Source organism: Melospiza melodia, chromosome 4, assembly GCF_035770615.1.
Source record: "Melospiza melodia melodia isolate bMelMel2 chromosome 4, bMelMel2.pri, whole genome shotgun sequence".
NCBI classification, from domain to species: Eukaryota; Metazoa; Chordata; class Aves; order Passeriformes; family Passerellidae; genus Melospiza; species Melospiza melodia.
Window position 1 is genome coordinate 79,390,829 of NC_086197.1, and position 23,988 is coordinate 79,414,816.

At 42.1% G+C, this 23,988-nt stretch overlaps 1 long non-coding RNA gene across 1 annotated transcript; it reads right to left on the reverse strand.

Annotated features, from left to right (window-relative positions):
* Positions 1-11,392: 11,392 nt before the first annotated feature.
* LOC134418097 (uncharacterized) lies at positions 11,393-23,019 on the reverse strand. The gene is made up of 3 exons (XR_010027693.1): positions 22,783-23,019; positions 14,284-14,535; positions 11,393-13,632 (listed from the first exon to the last, which is right to left on the reverse strand). It is a non-coding gene; the product is annotated as an uncharacterized LOC134418097 (long non-coding RNA).
* Positions 23,020-23,988: the final 969 nt, after the last annotated feature.

Here is a 23,988-nt window from a genome sequence, read left to right on the forward strand (position 1 = left end):
TTTCAATGAAATATTTTACACTGGAGAAATTTGGGTACTATCAAAGGAGGGTAGTCCGTGAGCTTTATCTCACCATTTTAATTCCACAAAAGAAATAAAACAATAAACAGAATGTGTCATATTCCTCAACACTTCAGACTGTTTGTTCTGATTTGCTTTCTGGATATTCTTTATTCCTTTGTATCAGGACACCTAGGGAACCAGGCTACTCGTGTTACCTGTGCAGTGCTGGGCAGTGGCAATGCTTCTTGTGATGTCTCAGCCAGACCAGGTGTTCTTGGACACACTGAGCTGGAAACCCAACCCCATCCTCATCACATGCATGTTCCCAAACACCAGCAAAACCCCACAATTTCTATCAGTCCTGTGATCCTACTTAAAAGAGCCACAAATCCCATTTGTGCCTCCTGTGCCTCTGGCCTCAGGAAACTCATCCATTGCTTTCAAATAAACTACACAAAGTCAATTAATGTGGTTACAGGCTCACAGGGCAATCCGTTCACTTTCTGGAGAAGGGTTTGGGCTCAGCCTGTCGACAGATGGATGGCAAAGCCTGAGAGCCTCTGGTGATGTACAGCCTGAGCTACACAGATTAGTCTGACCTGCAAAACAGTGGAACACACAGACACCGAAGTGATGATAGTACTGTCACAGGTTTGGATTACTTTACAACCTTTCCCAACAGATTCCCTTTCCCATGGACTAAAATTCAGCAACAGGAATTTATAAGAGCACTCTGACATGGTTTTCTAACTAATTTGTTTCCTCTCTGTAATATAAACCATAAGCTTCTAGATATAAGAAGCTGAAAGTCTCGAAGGAAACATTTTTCCAACAGATAATTTAGATTCTATAAGCTGAAGAGTCAAATAAAAATATATATTTTGCATCAAATCATTTTCGATAAAATTAGCATAATTTCCTCTTTTAAAATAGCATAATTTGTTTGTGTATTTTTAAGATTTTTAATTTTGTAAATAAATTTTTATACATAGTCAACAATACAAAATACTTTTCCAAAGAAATATACCAAGCAGCTTTGCACTAAAATATTATTTTATTGAAAATTTTTAAAATTTCTAGTTTTTGCAGCAATGTCAAAGTTTCAAATATTACAATCACAATTTCTGACCTCACTATGACTATATTTACGTATTGGTAGTAGAAATCCAGACAACATAAGTCTCACAAACTATATCGCTGTGGTAGAGGGCAATGGAAGCCATTTCCTCAGATTCTTGGTCAGAGGCCTTTGGACAGACACGAGAACTCAAGCACGCTCCCCACCTCTCCCCCTTGTACAAGGATCTCAGGGAAGATGTTCTCCTCATCTTGTCACCTCTGCTCATTGGCTCAGCAGAGGGAGAATGAGCCCAGGTCCAAGTGCCCATGGTGACACAGGAAGCATCAGCAGAATGAGACACAGAACCTGTGAGTTCAGGAACACAGGCACAAAATTAGAAAAACCACATTTAAAAATACCAGTTTTAAGCAATGCTTCATTTTGGCACTTTATGCAATATGTCTTTTTCTCTTTCTCTGGTAATGAAACATTGGGAAACCAAAGGTTTTGTGAAGTGCTGTGAAAACATGATAAATGAAAATACCGTGCCAAAAGTGTTCCCAGCTCAATCCCATAGAGCAAAAGCAGATTACACATGATGACAGCAAGACCACAAGAGTGAGGTCTGGTGAGCCAGTAAATGCATTTTGGTTACAGCCACAAACACACACAACTTGTTTAGCCTTTCAGTCACGTTGGCACCTCAGATGACTTAAAATGGGAATGTTCCTTTATGACAGAGGTGTCAATAGCAAGGAAACTATGTTCACTGTTTCTTAGATTGGAAGATAGGAGGTGATCCTTGCAGATGTCAAGCAATAGTGACCAACTGGTGAGCAAAACTGAGCACTGAAATTAATTCTCTGACATGATGAAAATTGCTGGGATAGACCTCCCATTCAGCCACAGATTTTTTCTTTCTGTGTCTGATACTCCTAAGAGCTATTATACTGGGCACATTCTCACAGTCCATTGTTAATTTTGAATAGTAGTTAGAAACACAAGCATTTTCAAGAACTTCCTGTTTTTTGGCAGTTCGATTTTTTCCTTTTGTTAATGAGTTCTGTGGTTATTTTTATGGTGCTTATTGTCTCAACTTTTTAGCATGCTATTTGAAGACAGAAAATGGTTAGACTTCATGGCCCATTCTAAAAACTTGTCATTCATGTATGTGTGCTGTGGGATCTGGAATGCATAACGTTCTGTTGGAAGAGCAAATGCCTATGTAGCTGCCATCAGTTTATTGAGAAGGCAGTGTTTGGCAGAACCAGAAAAATGTTCCTTTTGATTCTCAAAGTACCAGAGGGAAAGCTGCTTCACTCCAGAAACACAACTTTGAATTACAGTGCCTTGGCATAGGTCGTGGAGGAGGTTTAATAACAAGCTTCACATGGCATAAGACTCTAGAACCTTCTCTGAATATTTTACCTTACTGACACATGGTGTTTTGCACAAATAATATCAGGGTAGCCCTGGCACAGACCTGCTGGGCACAGCTGTAGGCACACAGTTTGTGGTGATTGGGAGTGAGGCTGCTGCCCAGCCTCATCCCCAATGGGCACAGCTGTGAGCAGCAGGTGAGCAGCACTGACAGCCATGAGCCATGGAGTGCCCAGGGGCACTGACCAACCACCAAAGGGAGCAGAGGGCACACAGGGAGGGCCATTGCATGAACATCAGGGGTATAAAAGGTTGGGCTAAAGAACAAGGAGGGCAAATGCTTGCAGCCTTCTGAAGTGGTGTGGTGTTGCTCTGTATGGGCAGACACCTGAAGCCTTCTGATGTGTTTTGGTGTTGCTCTGTATGGGTGAATGCTTAAAGTTTTCTGAATTTGTATGATGATACTGTGTGTTTTGTGGCTGTCTGGACTGCAACTTATGCTGTGACAGACAGACTAGGGATGTAGCAGCGAAGTCTGCTCTCATTTATTCAGCTTGATTTTGGGAACTTTTTACATCATTTCCTACAAACCTGGCGTTCTAATGTAATCCAAGAATTTGAAGCGAGGAGGTGAAGGTGCTGTTGAAATGTATTGTTTATGCATAGAAATCACTGCTTTAGTCACAAAGATGACAAGTAGAAATCAAAATGACCATTTGACTTACATATCCTCCCAATTTATTACAATTATTTAGGAGATAACTGTTTGACATTTCTTCTCTAATATCGAGATCAGTATTACACTTATTGTGAGTCAAATACCATTTTTGTAAGTGCAATAGTGACAGCCTATAATAAAACCACCATTTTCTTATTCTTTCTTAATGATACTTAGGCTTATACCATCCATAAGATTTTTACTTCTACTGCTACAACTTAGAGCACTAAATAGCAGCACTGGCTCAAAACTTGATGATGCTTCTCTATGCTGTGCCATGGGCTGTTTCTATTTAAGGCTACATCAAATCCTCATTGCAATTTCTTGTACAAAGAAATACTATTCAAAAATTGTTCCACTCTTTTCAGTTGACTTTTAACATGTTTTTAGGTCTGTAGGAGTGCTTGACACTGGGTTGTTAAACACCTACATATAAAATAATGAGGCTCCATGCAACATTTGATTTGAGAACATTGGTTGAATAGCAGAAAAAGTATAAAAATCTGTCTACTTAAGCACAACAATTCTGTTTGTTTGTTCAGCCTACAGAAGACAAGGCCTCATTACTATCTTCAGCACCTTCACAAGGTGAAGTGGAGGGGCAGGTACCAATCTCTTCACTCTCATGACCAGTGACAGGACTCAAGGAAAAGGCATGAAGCTGAGTCTGGAGAGGTTTAAACTGGATATCCACAAAAGGTTTTCACCCAGAGGGTGGTTGAGTACTGGAACAGGGTCCCCAGGGAAGTGGTCACAGCCCCAGCCTGACAGAGCTCAAGAAGCATTTGGACAATGCTCTCAGACACATGGTGTGATTCTTGGGGTTGTTCTGTGCAGGGCCAGGAGTCCAACTCTGATGATTCTTGTGAGTCCACTCAACCCAGCATCTTCTGTGGTTCTATGACATCTGACAAGCAGGCAATTTGATCAACAGATCTCTATCTTGTAGAAGGCATTTAATCTGTTTTAAGTCCATGAAGACACAGGTTCTGAACAATACAGCCACTGACTGGATAATAGCCACACACATCTTCTGTGTTGGTTTAGGGTTTAAATTTTCTAGAGCTGAAAGTGGCAGAAAGATGATTATTCATACACATGACACAAAAGGCTCCTCTCGGCAGGTTAGTTCAATCCACTACAAAATTACTTATTTTCTATTTTTTCCCTGAGATAAACACTAGCCTTTAAAAAACAGCATGTTTTTGCCACACATGGGCATAAACATCTTACTGAAAGACATTCCTGGTACTAAGAGGCCAAACACAACAAGAGCCAACAGAAGAAGGTCAGACATGTCAAAAGAAAAATGTAGCTTTTGAAAAAAATAGTCTAAAACCAGGACACATAATTATTTAAAGAAGTCATCACATCAAGTGATAAATTATCTGTCTGTTCACATCTGTAATCAAGACTGTATCCCTTTCAGTACATGCTTCAACCAAAGACAAGCTGTAGGATCAGTTGCAAAACAATGAGACAAAACACTTCAGCCTGTATTAAGGAGGACAGTTTTTCCAGGACTTTCTTCTGTCCCTGAATACCCATTATTCCTTTAAAACCTTCTCAGTCTTTTATTTTCATATTTTCTAATTTTAAACAGAAAGGTTCTTGTTCAAAACTTTGGGTGCCAGCCATCACTCATAAACAATATTGCACAATAAATAAATAAAACACCCAACTTAAATGCAACCAAGTAAAGCTATGAACTGTCTCATCCTTTTTTGACTTTATGAATACAGTTGTTTATTTGCTTTGTGTTTATGTCCCTTGGGTTGGTAATACAGCACTGTTCAACACCTGGTTGGTGACATGACAGTGGGATTGAGGGCCTGTTCAGTGAATTTGCTGATGACACCAAGCTGTGTGGTGTTACCGACACGCTGGAGGGAAAGGATGCTGTGCAGGGAGACCTGGATAGGCTTCAGAGGTGCTCCCTTGTGAAGACCATGAAGATCAACAAGGCCAAGTGTAAGGTGTTGCAGCTGGGTTGGTGCAATCCCAAGCACAAGTACAGGCTGAGCAGAGAAGGAGTTGGGAGCAGCCCTGAGGAGAAGGACTTGGGGGGGTTGATGGATGAGCAGCTCAGCACGCCCCAGCAACGTGCAGCAGTTCAGAATGCCAGCCATGCCCTGGTCTGCACCAGAAGCAAGGTTGGGGATTCTGGGATTCTGTCCCACTGCTCCACCCTGGTGAGAACCCACCTGGAATGGTGTATCCAGCTTTGGGACCCCCAACTTAAAAATGACATGGACCTGTCAGAGCAAGTCCAGAGGAGGCCACAAAGATAATCAGAGGGCTGGAAAATGAAAAGAGGGCAGAGGGTTGGGACTGTTTAGCCTGAGGAAAAGAAAGCTCCAGAGAGAACTTAGAGCACTTTCCAGTGTGTAAAGAGAGCCTTCAGGAGCAATGGAGAGGGACTTTTCACAAGGGCATGTAGTGATTGGACAGAGGGAATGGCTTTGGACTGAAAGAGGGGAGGTTTAGATTCCATATTAGGAATAAATTCTTTACCATGAGGGTGGTTAGGCACTGGAACAGGTTTCCAAGAGAAGTTGTGGATTCCCCGCTCCAGGAAGAGTTCAAGGCTAGGCTGGATGGGACTTTGAACCTCTTGCCCAGTGAGTGGCATCCCTGGGCAAGGTGGGTTGGAACTAGATGGTGCTTAAGGTCCCTTCCAACTCAAACTGTTCCATGATTTTATGATAAATAATTTTTTCTATTTTCCTAACTTTCATAGGGTTTCTTCTTTATTGACTGACTTTTGCTCATTGTAGTAAGTGGTGATTATCTCTTGCTGCTTCATTTCTGCACATGGCAGCTTCATATAGAAAGGATTCTATTCCCTTGCCATGGGATGGCAGTATACAAGTCCTATTTGTTCTCCATCATAGCTTGCAGTTGGGAAAATCAATCCAAACTGACTCCTGACAAACTGAAAATGGTTGATTGCTCCTGACATCAGTGCTTCAATGTCAGCTTTTTTTTTTTTTTTTTTTTTTTTTTTTTTTTTTTTTTACATTTATCTGGAGAGTCCTAGCTTCCAGAACTACATAGTTTGTCCATAAGACACTAAATTAAATTTTAAGAGGAGGTTTAGGACCAGAGAGGTCTGACAACTTGACCCAAAGCCTGAAAATGCCAGCTGAAAAAAAAAAATCCAAAACAAAACAACAAACCAGCACTGCTTCAGTTTCAAGCCAGCCTGCTGCTTTTTTCTGCTTAACTCACATTTTTCTAACTCCAAGTATAGATAATACCTTACATTGTGCTTTCTCATGCAGTCCTGGTTAAGAGCAATATCTGATTTTGCATTGGGTTCTTCTCCTCGGTGTCATCTTGACTATAGACTACACAAGCACTTTTTGAGTGTGAAAAACATAGCTCTGTGGGCAGGAGATACATTGAAGCAACGATGAGCAAAGGATAAATTCTTGTCTTTATAAATCCAGGCCATTTATGGAGAAGCAAACAGAAATGCTGAGGCATATGCAGGAACCAAGGCTGTCCTGCTGGGAGGAGTGCTGCAAAGAGCACAGGGCACTCTGCTTCCTCTGGGGAGGTGGCTGCATCCTGGGGGACATGCAACAGCACATGCCACCCTTCCAGACAAATCCTCCAGAAGCAGGCGGCTGTAGGCATGCTGTCCCTGCTCCTGCTGGACACCAGCACAGCTGGGCAGGCACAGAATCAGCCTCCAAGCCCTGCTCCCTGAGAGGGGATCCCTGGGCAAAGGCAGGCATGTGTTTGCCCAGCTGACCGCTGTCGTCACAGAGACATTGTGATTTTACAAACAAGGTGCATATCTCTTAGACTGTTCAGGGCAGTGAGACATTTCCTATTCCTTTTCTATTTGCTCCTCTGAGCAGAGATTGTTGTTGTTACTAATTGGATAGCAGTTCAGTAAATAAACATGAGCTTGTGACTCAAGCTCTACTAACCCTCTGCAATGGGAAATAGGACCTCTGAGCACTGAATTGTCTATCACTCCTCCAACAGTCAGGACAGCCTCTTAGTCACAGTAACTAATGGTATTTTTGACCATAGCCCTGCTTTTTATAAATGCATCTGGGCTGTTTATCCCAGGCTAATCCCACCCTGGATCTGAGGAGTGCTGCAGTCCAGCTAAATGCTGCTAATCCTCCAAGGGAAAGCACCCCTACAAGTGTTTAGGATGATTCCTCTCACTAGATTCTGACACCAGTGAGGGAGATACAGCTTTACAATGCTGTATCCCCTGGGACGGAGCAGGGACAGCCTGTGCAGGATGAATCAGCGCCATACGTCAAGCACTGTTTGTGTGTTTCGGAGTAACCAGGCAAAGTCTTTTAACTTTCCATCCTACAGCCCGAGCAGTACTTTCCTGAATGTCAGCCAGGAAAATTTTGTAGATTTGGCAGTAGGACTGTGGGAAGCCTGGTTGAAGACCAGCCCAGAGTGCCGGAGCAGAGGCTTTATATAAAGAGAGAGAATCCAAACACCTTCCTTTGTTTCAGGCTACAAATGAATACAAATGGAGCCCTGAGATTGCAATCAGGCTCCATTGTATAAGCACAGGCCTTTCCATTACTCCATTACAGCTTTTTGGCATGTAGAGCTTCATTATTTTTCAGCTGGAAAACTAATTAAAATGAATTCTTTCTTATTTATCGGAGTGTTAATGCTTCAGTTCTCAAATCTCCGCTGGCTTCCAGCCATTTAATTTTGGTCCCTAGGGCAAAGCCTGACAAATTAAGATAAAGCCATTACTTAATGTTCCCCTCCTGAGAGAAAACAAGAAGTATTTCCTGTTCTTATTAGTTGCACAAAGTCAATTTCCATGGTAAAATTTCAGCGTGATCAGAGCTTTTGCACCCAACATCTCTCTCCTCCCGTGCTCCCCCCTCAGCTGCAGTGGCTGAGGCAGAGAGCATTGCCAGGCTCCACCTGGGCTTTCCTCAACACCCTGAAAACCACGGGGTGAACAAAGGCTGTGCTCAGGTGCTTGCCCTTTGCCATTTGGAACCACCCTCTCCAGTACCTCCAAGGTACTTTTGTTTCAAGAGTGCTGTGCCTTACCTCCAAGGAGAACCCAGCCCTGGGGATCCTAGCCATGCCAAGTGGGTTAGTCAGAGCTGTGGTATGGGCACTGCCCAGTTCAAGTGCATTCAAAGCTGCCAAAATCCGCCTTCTTTTTTTTTTTTTCCCTCCAGTGTGTATATCACAAAAGTTCATGCACTTTTCCAGCAGCGTGTTGACTTAACCGGGACCTGTCCGCCCCAGCTTGGGAGCCTGGTGCAGCAGGTAACAAACAGCCCCTTCCCATGGCAACACAGCTCAGTGCCTGTGCACCAGGGCACAGCGAGACTCCAGAGAGCAAACGAGGTGCTGAGCCTCAGCTCAGGAAAGCAGCCCGGATGATGCAAAAAGTTTGGAGGGGAAGCAGAAAAACAAACAGAAAGGAAACCCAGCAAAGTATCGGCAGTTGAGGGGGGACAGGCAGAGAGCAGCAGCACCACTGTTTCCCTCCCATCAGTGTCCCTGGTACACACCTCACACCCCCTGGCCACCAGAGCTCTGCCCTGCATTGCTCTTCAATGCTCTCTTTATAACATTCTTGCATTTAAACAAAGCTGACACCATCGAAGCCGAACTCCATAGCAGAAGTTCACCCAAATATTTTCATAAAGCCAGCTTGTTTAGGGAAAGACTTGGCCAGACAAGGATGCAGCTTGCTGAGTGCTGTTGGGTTGCAGTATCCAAGATTGTTGCCATGTTTGGGACTGAGAGCAGATATTGCAAAATGTCTTTTGGCTCCCTGGTACAGCACAGGGCTGGCACACTGGGCCAGGCTGTGCCACTGCCCCGGAGGAATGAATTTATTCTGTGACTCCCTGCAGGGCTGGGACACTTTGCTTCACAGGCCGTGCTGGTGCAAGCCCTCACCAGGAGCCAGAAACATCTCATGCAAGTGCCAGCACACCTCTGCTGTGCTGACTGTGCCAGGGCCAGCACCTCCATGCCATGCAGGGACAGGCTCTGCCATTCAGCCTCCTCCCGTCTGAGTCAAAGCCAGATCCTGCTGCCTGGCCAGAGGAAAACACAGCCCTGAGATGCTCCCAGCCAGGGCCACCACTGGGGCTGTCAGGTCTCCAAAGCTGAGAGCAGGAGGGGAAGGCAGGGAGGAGATGGCTGCTCCACAGCAGCTCGGATTGGGGACAGGACGGCGCTGGGAGCTCCCGCGTTCCTGGGGCAGGCACAAACACAAACATCCTCGAGGGCAGATGTTTGGAAAGGAAGCAAAGCACGCAGCTCCACTTCTGCTAACTTATGCCAGAACAGGAAAGCAGCTGAGTGAGGCATGCAAGGAACAAAACCTATTCATCAAAGACCTTCACACTGCCTGAGAGAACAGCAATACACTCCCTGTTCATCTTAGCCTCTCTCATAATCAACTATTCTTTGCTGATTTTTTTTGTGTTACTAATTAAAAATACACATAAGATTTTAAGATGTCCTTTTAACTACTTTTTTAAAACTTCAGCTTTTTCAGCTGAATTATAATTGTGTATTTACAGTTTTGTACAGAAATTCATTGCACAATCTCAGGTTTTCTAATCTCAGCACAAACCTCTGATGGGTCATCTTGTCCTACCACCTATTCCTGAATTCCATACAGCTTGCACTGTACTTTACTGTACTGTTAAAGCAGCAGGCAAAGTCATGAAGATAGCAAAAAATGCATCCTGATACCGTGTGAGATGATTCAAGGGATTGAAACTCAGAAGTGAGCAATAGGGAGAGTCTGGAACATATTTTGTGCTAAAGTGCTTTGTTGAGGTTGCTACACACCATTACAAAAAACTGATAACAGTCAGTGCTATGTGACAAGCACTTCTTAAATCAACGAGATTCAAGAAGTCATTTTCATTAACCATACTGAGAATTATATTAAAAAGTGTTATCATTTTGAAATGCTTTTAAGGAAGATATGAGAGGCCAGTTTTGCCAATAGCTTCAGCAGATGTAGTTACTGTGCACTTTAAAGTCAATAGGGAATTTGATCCCTTTTTAATTTTCCACATGCAATCTTCATAATCCCAGCTGTGGCTGTTGTCCAGGATCAGGTCAAGGGAAAATACATGCTCTCCCTATGTTAAAGAATTTTTAAAGGTATTTGTATTGAGAAATTCTTCTGCTTGCTTAGTAGGAAGGAGGGACTTGAATTTAGCAGAAAGGTAAGAGGTAGGATGTACTTTTTGAAATCCCTTAGAAAATCACTAGTACACTGTGTTACAAATTCCATTTCCCATGAGTCCATGGAGTTTTACTGGGACTTACTCTGCAGATTCTTCTTTGGCTCTTTACCCTTTCAAGGTGCTCAGTGCAAGTGTAGCCGCAAGGAACTGCCCTCATAGGTCTGGATGTGAAAGCTGTGTGCGTGTTACAATCCCACTGCTCAAATGCTTGGATCTGACGGCAGGGTGGAAGCAGTGAGCTGATGATAGAGAGCTGATAATGAAAGAGCAGTAATAAATAATTATGTGAGAAGGAGAGCTGTAGTGCAGCAGGACGGAGCAGAGACAGGCATGGGAAAAGAAAGGAGGAAAGAGGGAAATGAGCTGTCAGCAAGATGACTCATCCAGAGCGCAGGAAATAGGGAAAACCTCATTTCTGGTCCTTATGGCTTCTCACACACTGTGTTGCACAGATCCTTAGTGCTTCCTTACCCCCACCCCTCTGTGCAGTAACACAGTTTAAAGAAGAAAGGTAAAATGCACTCCTGCCTTCTCCCATCTCACATAACATGGACTGGCTGTAAAGATGGCCCCTGGGAGTACTCAGCAGAGAAATACCATTAGCTATTTCTCTATACGTAATTACTAATTACTCAGTCCTGAGACAGATGCCAAGATGTTTTGCATTTGCACAGAAAGCCCCTGGGGAACCTTGGAGTAAAAATATCAGCAGTCAGTGGTGTTTGGGCATCCAGAGTTTAGGCAGAGTTCAGGCAGCTGAACAGGAGAATTCAAAATCTGCTTTTCATCTTCCACATCTCGGGTCCATATTAGAACTTCCCTGAAACTGCTCCAAGCTTCCAAGTGTTTCACTGTGCACTGCTTGCTGGTATTCCATTAACTCAGGTGTTTATATAACATTAACAGGAAACCATGCCATTTCAAGCTGAGTTTAATAAAGACAGGTGTTATTAACACTGGCATTTTGCTTCTATTTACAGTTTTGATAAGAGAAGAGGCAAGGCCTGCTGGACTAATAAAAAGGTAAAAGCTTTTCTACCATCAAAATGTCACTTACAGCCCCCTTAAATATATTAATCTTAGTTTTTTGTTCTATAGGAAAATGAGTAAAAAAGGGTTGGGAATTCTTATGAGTACATCCAAAGTCACAAGGGAACTGGAGAAGAGACAGCACCTCTGTTTTGCAATCTTGGGAAACCTTATAGCCTCAAGGGACACAGTCTTCAGTAGGATCCAACATTTTATCACAGGATCTGGTGTTTGAATGAATAATTTTGTCTGGATTGTTGCTGGCCATAAAAGTTGAGATAATAAAACATATAATAAATATATCTAAATTGCAGGAATTATGGGAAGACATGTAAGCTGGATCCAGTTTTCATGGGCAGCCATAGGAGGAAAGACATGGTAAGTAGCTCTGGATGACAGAAAATTGTTTAAGCATGTTAACATCCACACAGCCTTGGATTCCCTGCTGTGGTTAACTGCATTTGATTTTTATATGGAAAGACAGTTAACAGCTTTCACTACAGGCCTCTATTTCCTCCATTTGGGAAATGGCAGGCTCCTAACACGGACAGATATGATGTTAAAAATGTACCATCACACTGTAAATTGCACTACAGATTTAAAAAACAAACAAGCAAACAAAAACTACAACAAAAAACACCACCAACACCAAAATAAAACAAATAGGCAGGCCCAATGTGCCTCTTTCTTGAAAGAGGTTAACTTACAGGAAAAGACAACTAAGGTCACAATGAGTGATTAATTACTGAATAGTTTGTGGTCAACAGAAAAATGCACACATGAAAACATAAAGACATAAAATATGACACTGTCAAGTTCACTTTCTTAATTCAATTTGTTCTAGTACTTATTTTCCACAGGGAAGTTAGAAGTGAGTGGTTTAGTGGTTTGTTTAGAAAATTTAGAAATTATCTGACCACACAAACTCAGGTTTCAAATAATTTTCTCAAAGACACAGTGTTTTCCCTCATGATGCTTCTTTCTTTATGTGAGGGATGCTTCTCTTTTTTTAGGTTGTAGTGTGGAGCTTAACATGGAGCAGGATCTGCACCAGTGACCCTGACACGTAGGGGCACTGTGAGAAGAAGGTGGGTTAAACACCTTTCTGCACCTGCCAGATTGCTCCATGAGCAGCAGCACAGGGTGAGCCCCCTGAGCAGAGCACGGGTACTCAGGTGAGCATAGTGCTCTGTGTGTCCCAGGCGTAAAACCTTGAACACTTGGACACAAGGTACAAAACCTTGTGGACACATCTGATTTTCCAGTCTTCAAAATGTATAGGAGAATGGAAAACAAGCAAAGAAATGCTACGTGTATGATCCTAGCCTGTATCAGGAATAAAGACAGTTAAACAGACAAGTACAATTCAGCTTGAGAACAGAGAATACTGGTGGAGATTTGATAATTGTTCTACAGTCACCAGTGATGGAGGGGATGAACAGGAAAATGCCTTCCTGAGCTATGAAAATGCTACTGCAGCTACAAGTTTACAGGGGATTAGAAAGGAAGTAGACAGATCACTGGAAGACCTCCAGAAGAAAAGGCCACCCATTTCAGAGTCCAGTCTGTCTCCATAGCTATTTTGTGCACTTCCAGCACTCCAGAAAACACTTTTTTTTCTATATAAGGCCACAAAAAGCTTTATAGGCCTTATTATTTAAACATGCAAGACATAACTTTTCCTACCCTTTGTATCTTCCAAAGCAAGCCCAGCAGAGGAGTGTCTGTGCCCTTTTCCTTTGCTAAACACCAAGGAGGGCGATGTGTTAACTGCAGGAGCTGCAGTAGCCATCCAAAGCGATTCAGAGAGCAGGAATCGACGACAGCTGGAAGCATCTGGGCTTGCTCCAGCTTCTCAATCCAAAGCTGTACCTGCAGTTGCAGGATCCAAATACTTCAGTGGTGAATTCCTCCCTCTGGAAAATCCCCATCACATAAACGGGAAGCAGCGCGTAGGTGCACACAGAGGGACACGCCAGCGGAGGAATGATGAGATACTCAGAAATGTATTTGGAAATCTTTCTCCTTACATTTTTTATGGATACACAGAACAATCATTTTCCTCAGAATAAACCATTTGACAGTGTCAAATCTAACTCCTACTGTACATTGCAGCAGTGTGCATGCAGCTGTTGTCTTTGAACATTGGGTGTTTCCACAAGAGTCATATTTTCTGTCTTGTTCTTCTCTGCCTATAAAGAATCCTAGAAAAAAAAAAATCACATGAGAAAGTGAATAGGTTTTATTTCTGTGTGGGCTCTACAATACATTTTCATACGTTTGAGCTAAATCAGGCCAGTTGATAAAATCATAGCATGCTGATGAGAAGGATAAGACGATATTATTTAATATATATAATAAAATTAAATATAATATTTAATATATATAAAAAATAAATAAAATAAATAAAATATTTAATATTATGGATAAAATGAATGGCTGTAGAAAATGAAGGCATTTAAAAATGTTATTATACCTTAACAGAAATCCCAGGAAGTAGCAGAGAATAGCTGTAGTAACTATTCCTCTAACCCTGGTGCTCTTTTCTGAATGGTTGATTTAGATATCCACATAGGCAAACAGGGCTTTATAATTATTAAATTAAGTATAGGCACACCCAGCAAGAGTTCATCACCCCCAAAAAGGACAAATTGGAGGGTTTGTGGGTTTTTTTTTTTAATACATAATAATAATGGGTCCTTTGTTAAGATTTTAATTAATAAGTTCTATTCATGGATCACCCTGGTGCTATAAAATTGCTCAAAGCTTGTGCGTTTGTCAGTGTAAACCCACAATGTTCTGGCACAAGCCATTTTCTCTCCAAGCCAGCCCAGTATTTGCTTGAAAATCCCTACCAATGGAAACCCCCTGTCCCTCAGGGCTCCCTGAGCAGCTGTGTGCAGGAACAGGACACTGAGCTTCAGGGAAAGCTCCAGATGAATGCTCCCTGCAAAGCTGAGGCAGCTTTAAAAGGAAACTGGGAAGTCCCTGGAAGGGTGATAACCACCAGCAGCTCCTCCAAACACACCAACACGGCTTCAACAAATCTCAGTCACTGCTGTCACCCCTCCAGCAGCACTGGCAGTCCTGCCGTGGCTCCCACCATCCTGCAGCAGAAACACGAGCAGAAAAATATAATTAGAAATGATCACATGCATTTTAAGGGGCGCAAAAATATGAAACATAAGAAAAAGCACCCAGAAGACAAACATTTCACAGTGATGGGAAAAAATGATTGCAACCCATGAATCATTTTGAGATCTGCAGTCAGATAGATAAAATATTATTATTATTATTTCATGTAAGTAATGATTACATTGCATTGGAAATGGCTTTGTAATTTCCTGTCTGATGCTACCCTTAGGTCTCTTCTATATTACTGCTTTTCAATTATCTTTTATTTTTCTTCTTGAATATATATGTTTTGAATTATTTTTTCATCTGATGTATCAACCTACTCTTCAGATTGAATCTTATTTTTATATTTCCTGCCCACATTTCTACAGTTAGGAGTTTATTGCTTTGTAAAGCTGAAAAAAAAAAAAAGAAATAAATAACAAAAATAAAATAAAATAATGTTCATGTCATGTGTTTGTATTTATATCTGAAAACACAAGCTACAAGCAATTTTAAAATACCTTAGGGCCTCAATTCACTATTGTGCACATATCTGTGCATTCAGATTGGAAAGAAAACCAAACATACCCAGACTTTATAATGATATATTGCTGTTTAAAAACCCTTTGAATTGCAAGGCATATTCATGCGGAAAGGAGGTGGGTAAAACCCAGCTCTGCCAGGTTAAGAGATGGAGAATTTCAAGGTCAGTGTTGCTCCAGGAAAATTTTCCAGCATTGCTGTTTACTCATTGCAAAATTAAAGCACGGTTGCATAAATTTTAGAGGGATGAACCCGTACAAAAACCAGAAGAAAGATGAGAAACCCCTCCAGAGGAAGGTCAGACCTGAGAGCAGAATCCAGGCATGGAACAGGAAAGTGTCCCAGGCAGTACCAGCCACCAAGGGGACCCAGGGAGCTCCTGGGCCACCACCTCTGCACATCATCTCGAGCAAAAGTGAGCTCATCACCGACCTGAGTGAGCACACAGTCTGCTCTGAACCTGGAGATTTCACTAATGAGCTTCCCTCAGCCGCAGGACACATGACAATTATTGCATGGAAAAACCAGGAACTTCCTTACCTCTACATGCAGCACCTTCATTTGGACTTCAGTGAGGTTGCACACAACCAAACCTGATCACAAATCTCACAGGGACTTCTCCATTGCTTGGCACACTTGGCATTATCATCATATCATCATCAGGCTTGTAGTGTGACTCTTGGGACTGTCCTGTGCAAGGTCAGGAGCTGGACTCAGTGATCCTTGTGGGTCTCTCTCAACTCAGAATATTCTGTGACTCTGTGACCCTGTGGTCCATCCCTTTGGTCACTTTGCAGGCTGAGCTATACTGCTCATCTCAGCAAAAAAATAAATTAACTTTTAAAAAAATAATTTCCCTTTAACTGGTAGTGACTAAGGGTACAGTTGTAACTTGAATTGTTTTAATATTTCTATTAGTGAAAAAGACAAACAAACAAAAAGAAATTTTTTTGTTATCTCAGCATGGTTTATTTTAATCTGCTTTTTTAATTAAAACTAAAAATATGTACTACAGCATTTACATAGATTTAAAAACCTATAATTTTTCTAAAATGCATGCCATTGCAAGCAGATGAAAAACAGCACTTAAAAGCAGAAATTTTATTAAATCATTTCAGAGGCTATTAAACTGACTGTCACACTCTCCTGTCTGTGCAAGGATGATGAGCTATATAATGAAGTGCCTTCCTGCCTGCTGCTCAGTCATTTCAAGTGAACTGAGGCTGGGATGGGCTATTTGCCTTTCCCAGGTTTATTTTTGCTTTGTTTTCATCAATCCAAAAATTTCTGTGTATTCTTCCATTTTCAAGGCCACCGGTTCCCTAAAGTAGGGTACTAATTTAGTAGCACCAGAAAGAAGTTCTAAAAATCCAACTGGCTATCCTGGGAATCACTGCAGAAGTTTAATAAGTCTCAGTTTTCTCTTACTAATCTAAAATAAGACTTGGCACATGATATTTGCCAGCTGTTGTACATTTACTGCCTTAAATACATTTTTTATTGTCAATGAAGCGCTGGAGAACCCATTCATAGCCTTATTTGGATTAAACTTTACACCATGCCATATCAGATCTCTTTTTTTATTTGCATGTCTATTTGCTTTGTTCACTTACTTTTATTGGACCCAGATATGAGCAGTGTTCTTTAATCAGTACAAGTCATTATATGCCTGGAAAAATCAGATTTTGTTCTTTTGTGGTGTGAGATATTTTAGAATATTTGCAAGTCAAAATGTTGACACAAGACTGCCTCCCCACCCCAAAAGAATTGCAAATCCTGTTTGTAATTAATTTCCATATCTCACAGGCTATAAAACCTGCCACACACTGCAGCTCCAGGATTTCTAAGGTGGACATTATTTGGCCTTGCATTAAAAACTTGCAGCTGCAAATCAGTCCCATTTTAGCCATAAAAATTCAACTGCTCAGCTTTATACCAGGGTAAATCCCTACACCTTCCAGAGAGCTTTTATAACAAGACTCTGCACACTTCAGCTGCAGTCCCTCACTGAAGAACAACAGGGCTTCCATCGACCTGCAGCAGATGCAGCAGCACTGGGAGAAGCTTCCTCCTCGCTTTAGCTCTGGGCACTTGCCCACTGTCCTGCTCTGCACCCTCAGCTGATGCCAATATTCTGCTTCTGCCACAAGAAGCAGGACCTCAGGCCTTGATCATGTTGCTTGCCCTGATATTCACCTCCAATAATCCACAGGAGGGGCTCGGGTGTCTCTGTCCCTCCTGAGTCCCCTGGGAATGGCTCCTTCCCCACCCGCCTGGGTCTGCCTGGCTGCCACAGGCACGGCACAAGGGGAGCCCAGCCCCTGTTTGCCCGCTTCTGCCAGTGTTTCAGAGGCAAAGCTGCTGCATTCATGTCCTCCTCGTGTTTGTTAGAAATTCTGTGACAGCAAACCCTCAGTGACTGGGGAGACACTGGGAGCACACACTGTACAGCAGGAGGAAGGGGCTGATGTTGGAGTGTTTGTAGACTTATAAACACAGCAGTCCCACAGGTCTGAACAGAAGTACCAAGGCCAGCCAAAACTGCAAGTTTTGAGATTCCAGGTCTAGCATCCTAAATGAGTTTCTTTCCATTAGTGATGACTGATTGATGAGTGATTAGTAATGATGAGAAGAAAACCAAATGTGTTCTTTTAGCTCACTTCAGATCCCAAACCATCATACTGCTCACAGAGCAAAGGCCTCAAGAGAATTCAGAGTACATTCAGAGTACATTCAGAGTACAGAATTCAGAGTACATTCTCCAACGTATCTGGGTACACAAAAATAACATTCAACCAAAACAAAGAAGAAAGAAACTGAAAGGGCGCTTGGCAGACTTCACAGTACCATATTCTTCATTTTCAGTCTAGGGGCTTATAATTTTATAGACAAGGCTGTTTCATGTGAATGCAACTGCAAGTATCTGTGCAAAAGTAGTTCCCCTCTCCAAGTCCCTGATGATATTCATTCATTCACAGTGAAAGATCTGTAAGAACATTGTGCCTTTTCCAGAAAGGCTGCATCAGTCAAGGTAAGTGTAACATGTTGTTAATGAGAGTCAGACAAGTCCTGTGGCCATGTGGTTGTTAGAGAATCTGGACTATGGACTAACCATATTTATTCCATACAGTTACTGTTGCTCTCAGTGAACTGCTGTAGCAGTGTGGCCTGAAAACAAAGCCAAGATGACCTGGTAAAAGAGAGGACCTCCTCATTCCCTTGACCAAAATCCTAAACTGGTTGGCCATTGGCCTTGTGGTGACAGTCAGAGGAGAAATTCTCAGTTGCCAGCCATCTGAGGGCATCACCATATAAAAAAATTACTTTTCACAAAGATCATATCTGGTCCACTCTTCCAGATCTTCCCAAGATATAAATGATATCTCCTGAGAATAAGGAATCATAAATTCTCATCTTCTCTGTCACTAAGCAGAGAATTGTTAGCAGCCCAGCCCAGCCCCTCAGCAGCTGTTTCACTGAGCCCCTTGCCACCAGGTCCCATGACATCTGAGAAGGCTGATGAGAAACTGGGTGGGAAGTCCATATGTCAGCCCGCCAGCCTGATGTTCCTATCAGTGCCAAATCTTATTCCTTGAAGTTTCCTTCAGAAAGTTCAAATGGGAGAATCTGAAATATTTCTAAATTACAATTTTCTGAATCAAGGCCTGGAAAAGCAGTGACCTTTAGCATTGCTTGTTCTTGGATGCTCTTCTTCCTCTTCCCTTTTTGAGGGTCTGTTTGGGAATGTGAGAGACCCATGGGAGATAGATATGCAAAGAGCCTTTAGAAGGCAAACTGTGAGAGTGAGGGATATGACTGATGAAATGTCATGTGTGCAAACCAAGTGGTTCTTTAAAATTGGCTCTTTCCAACACCAGATATGATCTAAATGTAAAAAATGTAGAACAGAATCATTCTCTTGTTGAAGGCATTCCAAGAGATAGGATTGTAAAAGTCCACCAGTATCTTCTTCTTAAAATATTCCAGACTGGGATCCAAGCCTAATAGCTCAATCTGATCAGCACTGTGCAAACACTTCAAACTGATTGAAACTCAGGAACAGTAAACTAGGAGAGTTTAGGCAGCCTATAAAATAGTTGTCAGATAGCTCATCCTTTATAAGCTGGTAAAATGTTCCCTCACATAGTCTTGCTTTATTCTCTTTCCTTTTCCCTTAAGTAGCAGTGACAGAATTCCAACAGCAATTCATATTTGCAGAATCAAAGAATTATTTGGGTTGGAAAACACCTTGAAGACCTGTAAAGGGGATTGTGGAAAGTGGTGCTGAACAGTGTGGGGCTTTAGAGGGGTGGCATGTGTCTGGCCACATCAGCCGTGCATGGCACCACGGCCACAGCAGTGCCCCCAGCTCAGGTGGAACTGCACAGTCACCAGGGTATGCTGAAAACACTGGCTGCAGCCCACTTGAGTTCCCATTTCCTGCTTAAGAGGAAAGAAGTATTGAAATAAAGGGAGAGTAAACCAGCAAATTATCTATTATATTTCCCAGATTAGAAGAAATTCCTTAATTTAGTAAACACATTTGCCTATAATCCACAATTTGGGTGATTTGATGAAAATATAATACAGTATTCAAGAGCATCTGTTGTATGTTCTGCCTCTCTTTGTGGTATAATTTTTCAGAAATGCAGGTTTAAAGATGGAAACTTAAGATACATAGTAGCATTCCCTTGGCTGCTTCGTTGTGCTTGATACATGCAGTGTGCTATATGGAAATGCACACAAAACCAACACATAAGGCTTCACACCATCTGCAGTCTGGCACCAATATTTTTCATGCTTTCTCAGTATTGAGAAGGAAACTGGAAAATCTGCTCCATCTTTTTGCTCCATGCAGTGACACATGCTGATTCTTGCAGAGCATATCAGTAGAATTGGCTCAAATGACTGAGTGATTTTTGTTATTAAAACTAAGTTAAAGCCTCCTAATTTTTCTTTTATCTTCCAGTTCATTAATGAAACTGGGTAAGGTTTCTTGTGGGTTTTGCAAGAAAATGAAGCACAATGAAACCTTCCATTTACTTGCAATTCATTTTGCAACTAATGGTCTTGAAGCCCCACACTGACATGAAGCTTGGATAGCAAAGGAAGGCTTTTTATTAATTCACAAGGAATTCACAGTGCAAGGATTACTCATGATTTGTAGTGCACCCCATAGAAATGAGAGCTTCAGTTGGAGTGCTGTACTCCTTTACTCACTCAGTGCCATATTTTTGCCCATGCTGATAAAGGGAGTTGAAGCAAAACCTGAATGTGCTTTTAGTCCCTAGCTGCCCCTGTAGCACCCTGGAAAACTGGGCAAGCAGCCTGGAGAGGCAGCCTGCTGCCAGAGCTCAGTCATCTTTGCAAAGGCTTTCTCCAAACCCTCCCAGTCTGCTTATCTCAGCTGCATCTTTCCTGTGCCAGGACCACTCTCAGCCAACCAGCCAGCTAAGGATGGTGTCAGGAGAAGCATTTCAGATTAATTAAGAGTGCTAGGAAACCAAAATAATGCAGGAAACTTTCTGTGAGCTTTAAATGCAAAAATATGTTAGACCTGGTCTGGTGCTACAGATCCTTCACCTGCAATACTGCATCCAGCCCTGGGGCCCTCAACACATCAAGGACATGGGTCTGTTGGAACAGCTCAGAGGAGGGACACAAAGATGATCAAATGTCTCAAGGACAGGAGCTCCTCTCCGATGAAGACAGGCTGAGAGAGTTGGAGCTGTTCATCCTCGAGCAGAGAAGGCTTCAGTGAGACCTAGAGTAGACTGTCAGTCCCTAAATGGATCCTGCAAGAGAGCTGGAGAGGGACTTTCTGCAAGGGCATGTGGGGATAGCACAGGGGAGAATGGCTTAAAGCTGAAAGAGGGGAGGTTTAGATTAGATATGGAGAATAAATTCTTATGTAGAGGATGGTGAGACACTGGAATAATTTTCCCATAGAAATTTTGGATGACCCATCCCTGCAATGTTCGTGGCCAGGCTCAATGGGGCTCTGAGCAACCTCCTCTAGTGGAAGGTGTCCCTGCCCATGGCAGAGGGGAAGTAGATGATCTGCAAGATCCCTTTCAACCCAAGCCATTCCATGATTCCTTGATTCCATGATTCCCTGTGTATATGATTCTATCATTATGTGAGCAAGGCATGTAACACCCTGTGCTTTGAGATAGATGGATGTTGCTATTCCTGATAATACTGCTTGGATCTTCCATAACTTTTTTTTTAATATAACTAAAAGCAAGTGAAAAACCAGTAATTCTGAGCTCCTTAAGGGAAAAGAAATCATCAAAGCCCCTCTGCTGCCATTGGAGTGTTTCCTAGGAAGTGGTTTAAGTGAAGAGTGGTGTCCAGGCACACTGCTCCTACAGATGGAGCCTCCAGCCACTACTAATGGCAGGGATTGCATTGCAAGCAAGTGCACACACATTTAGCAAAGGCAAAACATTACCCTTGAGTAATACTGTACTTAGAAAATAAATGTGTCACAGACATCACTAATTTTAAAGCAGGAAGGAATTCCACTTATTTCTCAAAATTGCAACAGAGGATCTGTGTTCATGGATACACACAGACACAGATACACACACAAGTTATGAAATGCACTTAATTCTGCCCTTACTCATTACTAGACCAAATAATACTGATATATTCGATCCACATTCAGAAAATTCTCATCCATTATCTTAACTTTTTAAAATTCACTTATTCAACTTGAAATGAAAAGCAATATTTCCTTATCCTCATTTGGCAGATATTTTGAGAGCAAACAGCTATATATAATAGGGTTATTTAATTTCTTTTGTGAGAAAATTATAGTTTTACAGCAGTCAATGCTAAAAATGGCAATAAGTCAAAATATCAAGATGTAATGTGTGATCAGCACTCAGCGTATTAAGATTCTCCATAGAATTTATGTGTTTTACTTTAGTCTGCTTCACAGTAAGTTAACCACTAGCATTCTGCTATTGAATCTGGGACAATGACTCTGCCAGAAAAACTTCTGTTTTACACTGCTGTATAATGAAATCATATTATCTATTTTTTCAGCAGTTGCTATGCATGACTATATACCCCTTTCTGATAAAGCCATTCTTCAGCTGAGAAATTTTTCCCTTCTCTGCTTCAAATAATTTTTCTGATACTACTTCTGCTGATTCCTTTAAAATTTATGTTCATTGATGACAAAAATACCCGAGAGGACCTTTCCAGGAAGTTGGTCAAGAGAAAACCCAAAAATCTGCTGTGGTAGAGAAGGCAGCAGCTGGAGATGTGCAGCAGCTGTGCTCTGCATGGGCTCTGCAGGGGCACTGGAAGAGTGAGCTGCTATTGCTGTTTTTGCAGTGGAACTTTGTGAAGTCTCATTTTTAAATGGTTTTGCTAGTCACTGATGCTAAGGAAAGAAAGTTAAAACTTTCTTTAATTTACACATAATATCTCTCTACCAGAGGAAAGATTTTAAAGCTATGGACTAAGCAGAGAGCCTCCCATCTGGAAAGTAATATCTTACTGGAACAAACAGTTGTAACAGTTTATTTATTCTACTTTCATAAGGCAAACCCATTAATTAAAATCCCAAAGAGTTTAGGGAACATTTTACTGTGGAGTAGGAAGAAAGTAAATGCAGCAGCAGAATCTGTGGGCAATATTCTCAAACAAGTACTTTGAAGCGAAAAGCTCACATGACTCACCTCCTGCTGAAACACTGGTCCTTCCCTCCCGGGACACCACCACCGATGTTGTTGCAGCTGCTTCCGTGTGGCATTTTCTGGACCATTGCTTTACTCCTGACAGAACAGTTCTGCTGCATTTGGGGTCAGGCTGAAGTGCCTGCAATTTAAAATGTGAGAGCAACAGAGAGGAGTCTTTGCAAACTGTGTCGCCCGGCCTGGGGCACCAGGAGGAATCCAGCCGGAGAACTTGGAAAGATCTCGTTCATGTGTCTGGGCTGGTAGGGCAAGTGTAGGAAGACTTCTCTCCAGGAGGAGGCTCCTAGCTCTTTTTGTCCCAACACAGATTTTACCTACCTAATTTTCTATCAATTTTACCAGGCTCAACAGATTTTTTACCAGCATCTCATGAAGAGATGCTTAAACTACCATATTTACTGCAGATGGGGAGGAAAAAGTGGAAATGTTTGGATCTGTGTTGGAAGGCTGGGAATCAGCAAACTCTCTTAAACAACAGAAGGGAAGAAAGAAATTCACCTTTTTGAGACTTGAAATGTTAGTGGAAATTGAAAATTAGTGGAAATATTGACAATTTTTGGCAACAAAATAAATTGATTTTTTAGATCCTTTTTCACTTTTTTCTTGGGGACACTAGCTGAAAGAAGGATTTTCAGAAATTAAAAAGAATAATTTAAAAGAATAATTAAAAAGAAGTAAGAATCATAGAATTACAGAATGGTTTGGGTTGGGAAGGGCATTAAAGATAACTGGGTTCCAAACCCCCTGCCATGGGCAGGCATGCCATTTACTAGTTCAGATAGTTCAGGGTCCCATCCAAACTGGCCTTGAACACTTCCAGGGGTGTGGCATCCACAGCCTCTTTGGTCAACCTGTTTATGTCTCACCACCCTCTGAGTAAAGAAATTCTTCCTTACATCTATCCTAAACCTGCCTTCTTTCAGTTTAAAACCACTGTCCCTTGCCCTGTCACCATCTGCCCATATAAAAAGTCTCTTTCCCTCCTTCCTATAAGCCCCCTCCAGGTACTGGAAGGCCACGTGAGGTCTCCCTGAATCCTTCTCCTTTGCTGGCTGAACAACCCCAGCTCCTTTGGTCGGTCCTCAGAGGGGAGGTGCTCCAGCCCTTGGATCATCTCTGTGTCCCTCCTCTGTCTTCCAAAGTAATTAATGCATATGTCTTTCCACCTCTAAAGTCACAGACCGTCAG